Source organism: Gymnoscopelus braueri (assembly GCF_963280865.1).
Source record: "Gymnoscopelus braueri genome assembly, chromosome: 6".
Taxonomy (NCBI): Eukaryota; Metazoa; Chordata; class Actinopteri; order Myctophiformes; family Myctophidae; genus Gymnoscopelus; species Gymnoscopelus braueri.
In genome coordinates, this window is record NC_137607.1 from 1206835 (window position 1) to 1215016 (window position 8182).

Here is an 8182-nt window from a genome sequence, read left to right on the forward strand (position 1 = left end):
CTAGACCAGCCCCGCCCCCCTACCCCCCCCCCCACCGCCGCCGCGACCGGCTTTATTTACAGTTTGCCAATAGTACAGCGGTACGATTTTAGAAGGACTTTTTATGACACACTACTCACTTTTCAGCATGTTTCAACATTTCAGCACCATATCAACAAAGTAGCCTATAGGCCTAATTAATTAATGGCACCGACATTCATGTCATGAAAGGTGCTATTTTTGTTTCATTTTAGTTATAGAGGGCCATTATAATTTATATAGAGGGCCATTATAATTTATAAGGAAGGTAAAGGAAACTTTACAGTAATTGCAATCAAACTTGCAATAAAAAAAACACCTTAAACAGTTTAATTATTTTAGAGATTTGAGCTAAAGGTAAAAGAGGTAAAAGAAACTTTACAGTAATTGCAATCAAACTTAAAAAAACAAACACCTTAAACAGTTTAATAAAGTAAAAAGTTAAGTCCGTCTGCTGCCTCTTGGGATGCAGGCTGGGACCGAGGTAGCCCTGGAAGACCCTGGGCTCTGCGCTTGTACAAGGAATTCCACTGTCTGCGAACAGTAGTGAAAATAAACAAAACCATTTCGCTACCTAAACAAAGGCTGTTTTGTGTTGTTGAAAGTCTGTTCTCGGAGGTGGGAAGCCTCTCAGCACCCCACCTTCTCTGTATAATACACTTTTTGGACAGCAAAGAACATTTTTTACCGGAAGAAAAAATCTGGTCAATAGAAAAATTCCATTGACCAGATCTGTAGAGGGCACTGTGGAGCAACCAAAAACATTTTTTCCTTCCGGTAAAACATTTTCTTTGCTGTCCAAAAAGTGTATTATACAGAGAAGGTGGGGTGCTGAGAGGCTTCCCACCTCCGAGAACAGACTTTCAACAACACAAAACAGCCTTTGTTTAGGTAGCGAAATGGTTTTGTTTATTTTCACTACTGTTGGAGCACTCGCAGGGCAGTGGAAAGGGAACTCAGTAGTGATGTGCGGGTCGGGTTTTTTCATGACCCGCCCCGCCCCAACCCGCGACGGAACGCGACCCGCCTCAACCCGCCCCGCGAACCCATATATAAATCTATGGCTCAACCCGCCCCGCGACCCGCGGTGGGAATATATATATATATTGCGCTCTTTTAAGTACCCAAAGTCCCTTTAAATGTCTACAGTAGCACAACATTGTCATGGGCTGAATAAACAAGCATGTTGGTCAAAATAGGGTTTTTTTTTTTTTTTTCGTGGAGAGCGGCTGACCCGCTCACCCTCAGCCCGCATAATTTTCTCTGAAATCCTGACTCGACCTACCCGCGCCGCGGGTTGACCCGCGGGTCCCGCGGGTTACGGGTCGACCCGCTCATCACTAGAACTCACTAACGCTCTGAACCAGGGTCCGGGTACTATACTTTAGTACCCGGACCAACCAGGGCTAGGACCGAGCCTACTTGGGATGCTGCCAAGAGGCTCTCCCAAACAACCACCAGGGTTGCCAGGTCCATGAAAACAAGTCCAAAGGAAGCGAATACAGGCCACATGAGCACATTAAACCTGTATGCAGTTTACAATCGGCTGTTTGGAAATAGCCGATCTACAAGCTCACAACATGTTGCATGTAGATCTGATATTTTACAAAAAATATTGGGAAAAAGTGAAGAATTTTAAATATTGTAATAACACGAATCTGGTTTCCACTGAATACTTTATTAACAGTTTGCAACTTGTACAGAGGTACAGGGTACAGTTTCTGTTTATGATGATTGTTAAAAGGATAACACTGGGGGCGTTTCCATTGTGGTCCTGGGTATTCAATTCATCAAGACATTTAAAGATATACAATTGTAAAATTGTCTAACTCGGTATGTGGTGAAATAATACTCAGGCATCAGGATACCCTTCAAAGTATAACCAGTTGACCAGATGGATATATAAAAGTCAGATATTTATTTCGGCAATTACAACAGTACAAGCATTGATTGAGGATGAAGGTGGTGATTGAAATGGTGATGATGATTTTAAACTATAATAGAAACAAAAGGAAACCAATCAAACAATGTACACATAACCAAATATTATCAAGGAGAACATAACAAAATAAGACAAACTAACCAAGGAATACTTACTTAAATAATGCATCAAAAGAACTCAGGATAACAGGGAACAGAAGGAAACCAGATACTCACTACATGCCTCTCTAACAACTGCACCAAATGAGTGCCTTTTGAAGGCCTTTTGCAATCAGTTCAGGTGTGTACAAATCATTAAGTGCAGGTGTGTTACCAATTTAAGCAAGTGCCCGGTCTGGCTCCTCCCACCTAGGGCTGAGCAGGAGGGGATTTTCTACAGCCGCCCCATCAAATATAGTATTTGATAATAAACAAAATGCCCTTGTCAACCAATGTCATTTCGGGGCTGGCTACACCCCGGAAGGGAAAAGTCTGTCCTCAGCCGCCCCATGAGGTGCACACGACCCCAGGCAGGGCGGAAGGGTGGCGTGAGTCTGCTGGTTGGGGCCACTCTAGTGGCCGCAATTGTTTTGGAAGGGGGTCTGGAGGGTGACCAGGAGGGTGGAGCCACGCAGAGGCCCACTGACGTTGCCTGGGCCACTTCGGGTGAAGGTCTGGGGGCCGACCAAGGGGGTGTAGCCAGTCAAGGGGCGGATGTCGGGGGAGCCACCTTGGAAGAGGGCCTGGGGGAGGCCCTGGACATGCCTGGACTCGAGCAGGGTGCGCTTGGGTGTGCGGCGCTGGTGATGGAGGCCTGGGTGGTGGCACCGGCTGGAGAGAAGGTCCGGGTGATGGCACCGGCTGGAGAGGAGGCCCGGATGATGGCACTGGCTGGGGAGGAGGCCCGGGTGCTGGCGAAGACTGGGGAGGAGGCCCGGGTGCTGGCGAAGACTGGGGAGGAGGCCCGGGTGCTGGCGAAGACTGGGGAGGAGGCCCGGGTGCTGGCGAAGACTGGGGAGGAGGCCCGGGTGCTGGCGAAGACTGGGGAGGAGGCCCGGGTGCTGGCGAAGACTGGGGAGGAGGCCCGGGTGCTGGCGAAGACTGGGGAGGAGGCCCGGGTGCTGGCGAAGACTGGGGAGGAGGCCCGGGTGCTCGCGAAGACTGGGGAGGAGGCCCGGGTGCTGGCGAAGTCTGGGGAGGAGGCCCAGGTGCTGGCGAAGACTGGGGAGGAGGCCCGGGTGCTGGCGAAGACTGGGGAGGAGGCCCGGGTGCTGGCGAAGACTGTAGAGGAGGAAGAGCTGGAGGAACCACTTGAGGAGAAGGCGCAGGAGTCGCCCGTAGGTGGGCTGGAAGTTGCTGGGCCGCAAGCTGGACTGGGAGGTGCTGGGCTGCGTACTGGACCGGAAGGTGCTGGGCTGCGTACTGGACCGGAAGTTGCCGGGCTGCGTACTGGACCGGAAGTTGCTGGGCTGCGTACTGGACCGGAAGTTGCTGGGCTGCGTACTGGACCGGAAGTTGCTGGGCTGCGTACTGGACCGGAAGTTGCTGGGCTGCGTACTGGACCGGAAGTTGCTGGGCTGCGTACTGGACCGGAAGTTGCTGGGCTGCGTACTGGACCGGAAGGTGCTGGGCTGCGTACTGGACCGGAAGGTGCTGGGCTGGGTACGGCTGGGCTTGAGGCTGGGCTGCGTACGGCTGGGCCTGGTACTGTGCTGCTGCGTATTGCTGGGCCGGAGGTTGGAGTTGGTACTGCTGGGCCGGAGGTTGGAGCTGGTACTGCTGGGCCGAAGGTTGGAGCTGGTACTGCTGGGCCGAAGGTTGGACCTGGTACTGCTGGGCCGAAGGTTGGACCTGGTACTGCTGGGCAGAAGGTTGGACCTGGTACTGCTGGGCCGAAGGTTGAAGCTGATAGGCGTACTGGTGGGAGGTGTACTGCTGGGGGGTTGGTGCATATTCGCTGACCCCATGACTCTGTGACTGGGAGCAGCCATTAGCCGTGGTAGCCTGGGCTATAGGATAGCCAGGTGCTGGCTGTGCATACAAGGTTCGGTAATAGGAGCTCCAGTACTGTTGCCATAAACTTTGCCATACTGTTTCCATCTGGTCAGTTTTAATATTTCTGGTCTATGCCTGATGGCCAAATATCCCGGTTTCGAAGGACCATGTAAAATTGTCTAACTCGGTATGTGGTGAAATAATACTCAGGCATCAGGATACCCTTCAAAGTATAACCAGTTGACCAGATGGATATATAAAAGTCAGATATTTATTTCGGCAATTACAACAGTACAAGCATTGATTGAGGATGAAGGTGGTGATTGAAATGGTGATGATGATTTTAAACTATAATAGAAACAAAAGGAAACCAATCAAACAATGTACACATAACCAAATATTATCAAGGAGAACATAACAAAATAAGACAAACTAACCAAGGAATACTTACTTAAATAATGCATCAAAAGAACTAGGATAACAGGGAACAGAAGGAAACCAGATACTCACTACATGCCTCTCTAACAACTGCACCAAATGAGTGCCTTTTGAAGGCCTTTTGCAATCAGTTCAGGTGTGTACAAATCATTAAGTGCAGGTGTGTTACCAATTTAAGCAAGTGCCCGGTCTGGCTCCTCCCACCTAGGGCTGAGCAGGAGGGGATTTTCTACAACAATAATATACAATAATAAACAAGACCGGTTCTCTTTTATGGCGGTTTTGAAGGAGGGTAAAAGGAGTCACACTTGTTGATGTTTGTTGGAAGGACATTCAACATGTGCAGGATCCTGGCATTATATTTTCAGATGGAGGTACGCAGACAATTAAATATTAATTTGGGGGTCCATACCATGAAAATGTTTAAGAACCACTGGTTTAAACAACATTAGGAAACAAGCCCAAATAATCAACTACACTTTAGAAACAAACCCGCGACCACCAATATTTACAAGCAAATGTACAGAAAAACAAGCCCATGATCGCTTATAATAAGCAGACATGGCAACACTGACTGAACACTGTCAGGGCAATATCACAACCAATCGGTGGACGGGCTCTGCCTGCCCTCGTCCGCTGTGTGACAGACAGACAGAGAGACAGACAGACAGGCAGGCAGGCTGCGTGCGAGAGAGCATCACTCTCACTCTCTCACACACACACACACACACACACACACACACACACACACACACACACACACACACACACACACACACACACACACACACACACACACACACACACACACACACACACACACACACACACACACACACACACACACACACACACACACACACACACACACACAGCCTGATGTGATGCTTTAGTAGAGCAGAGGTTTCCGTTTTCACACCTTTGTGTTCTTTAGAGACAAATAGGAACGCCCTGAACCTGATGCTGTGTGTTCACATTGTTTTGTCCTGTCACTCACAATGTCTTCAGTTTGTCAGATTCTCTTATTTATATGAATGACAAAACACTTTGACCATGAAACACCACATGCATAGTTACTAATATTATGTTATGCACTCAATGCATTGTTTATTATGATCAATATAATGCATAATGTTATTATATTAATGTGCTACGATGAACAATTTAATAAAACCATCTCAGGTCTAAGCACATGCCAGGCAGTAACATCAAAGCAGCTGCATTTGTGGTTAGAAAGTTTCCTATGAGCTCAAACCACATGGACAGGATGTGTGTGTGTGTGTGTGTGTGTGTGTGTGTGTGTGTGTGTGTGTGTGTGTGTGTGTGTGTGTGTGTGTGTGTGTGTGTGTGTGTGTGTGTGTGTGTGTGTGTGTGTGTGTGTGTGTGTGTGAGGCTGAACTTGAGCCGTTGTGGTTTTCTCTACGTCTTCAGCAGAGACCATGTGACTCTGTGTTTCTAACACTGTGCTCAGTTTAGCTTCTACAAGCTGCTCACATTACTTATAAAAAAGATGATAAAACATACATAGTCCACACTAAACTACTGCAGCCCTTTGTTTTATCCTCCCTTCAGATGAATTAATATGTTGTAAACTTAAAATGTGAAATAAATAAAAACAGTAACTATGACATATACCTGTGAGGCCTATTGTTCTTTTATTTACACAATCAGAATCAACATTATTGTCACATCACAGATCCATGTTTTTGTTGTTTTCAGAAAGAAAAAAAGAGGGGGGAGGGGGGGGATCTAACCGTGAGAATAAAAACATGTCAAGAAGAGTCAATAATCAAAGATACAGTACATATTACATGTATACACACAGCATAAAGCCTACAGTATGTACATGAGGTTAGACATACAGTAACAGGAGGTTATTACAGGTCCACATTGTCAGCAGGTATGTTCTGTACATAAGATAAGACAGACTGGACACCTTTTAGTAAAACTATGTCTAAACCTAACCTTAATCCTAACCTTAACCTCAGTAAAACTATGTCTAAACCTAACCTTAATCCTAACCTTAACCTCAGTAAAACTATGTCTAAACCTAACCTTAATCCTAACCTTAACCTCAGTAAACTATGTCTAAACCTAACCTTAATCCTAACTGTAACCTCAGTAAAACCATGTCTAAACCTAACCTTAATCCTAACTGTAACCTCAGTAAACTATGTCTAAACCTAACCATGACCTCACAGAACTATGTCTAACCTTATCCTCAAACTAATCTAATAATGTGAATCTAGTTACATACACATGTCAGACAGGTGCACCATGCATTCTGTGGACACAAATCCTAATTCTGTGGACACAAATCCTAAAACACGTTTTGGTGCCCAGATTACCCCTAATGCCCACTCTTCCAAGACCTGGTGCCGACTCTGTTTAGGTGCCCAGGTTTCTCTAGTGCCCACTCTTCCTAGGTGCCCAGGTTTCTCTAGTGCCCAGAATGTTTTGGTGCCCACCTTTCCTGTTACCTTCTGATGTCATAACAATGTAGGTAAATATATCTGATGTATGAAATGAAAAACAAATGTTGAAATATGTTCCTGCAAGTAACGTATCTGTGTATAAAAATATATATAAAAATATAAAATAAAACATTCTGAGCACATTTATTAATTGAACCACTGTGATATAAAAATATAGGTTTTTAAGCGCATTTCTTATTTACACCTGCATCTGAATTGTAACCAGCACTACAGTGAAGCAGTTAGTTTATGTTTAATGACAAAACTAAGAAAGTTTGGGAGACGCTGTTCCCACTGAGCTTCCCAAAACAAATACATAACTTTAAAATTGAATACCAAGGCCCTCATTGGAAACAAGTCTGCAAGGACTTTTATGAACGGACCTGTTAGACAAAGTATTTTAAATGTAACTGTGCTGTTTTACATTTTTTGCCTAATAAAATATTCAATCAATCAATCAATAACTAGACGCGTCGCAATTCTGGGAAATTGCAAAGTGTGGTTGCGCCGACGCCGGTCGCGGGCGGCCGCCGGGACGCGAGGATTACGCCGGGAGGATTACCGTCGGAGGCCGCGCGACGTGCGATTCGAATTCGGTGCCGATCGGATCCCGCGTTCGTGACGCGTGCCGTTTTGATTTGAGGAAATAGGCCCCTCCCAGTAAAGAAACAGGCCCCTCCCACAAATGTAGCTGGCCAATGACATCGTCATGTCACTCCTGAAATCACTTGCTTTTCTTTTTGAGAGAACTGATCCCCCCAAAAATCATGTTTTTGTGTCAAACGGTTATATTTTGCGCATTTGTGGCGCCCCCTATGGGTCAAAGTGGAAATGCTTTTAGGGATTTGTTGAGTAATCCATCCTCGACATGTGATTCAAATTTGGGATTGACTGGACGTTTCGTTCGCGTTTTTAGGCATTCTTTGTAAAACAGGCCCCTCCCGCTAACTTTGGAATCCAATTAAGGCTGAACGGTATAGACTATAAAAATTCCGCTTGGATATGTTTATCGCATGGGTCCATAGATCATGTGTACAGATTTTGGTGAGATTTGGACAAAATCTGTAGGAGAAGGAGATAAAAGTGTGTTTTGAAGAAAATTCAAAATGGCGGAAAATCTATCCAGACAGAAATGTGTGGCCTATATGGGGAGTTGCGTCATGACCCAATGAATCCAGGGCCAAATATAAAATATATTTTTATTCTACGACCTACGGTTCAAGAGTTATAGGCCAAAAGGTAAAGTGGGCTGTTATAGCGCCACCATGTGGCCGACTGGTGTGATTCTTTTTTTAATAATTTTGCAATAAACTATTAACCTCCCCTCCAAGTCTTGT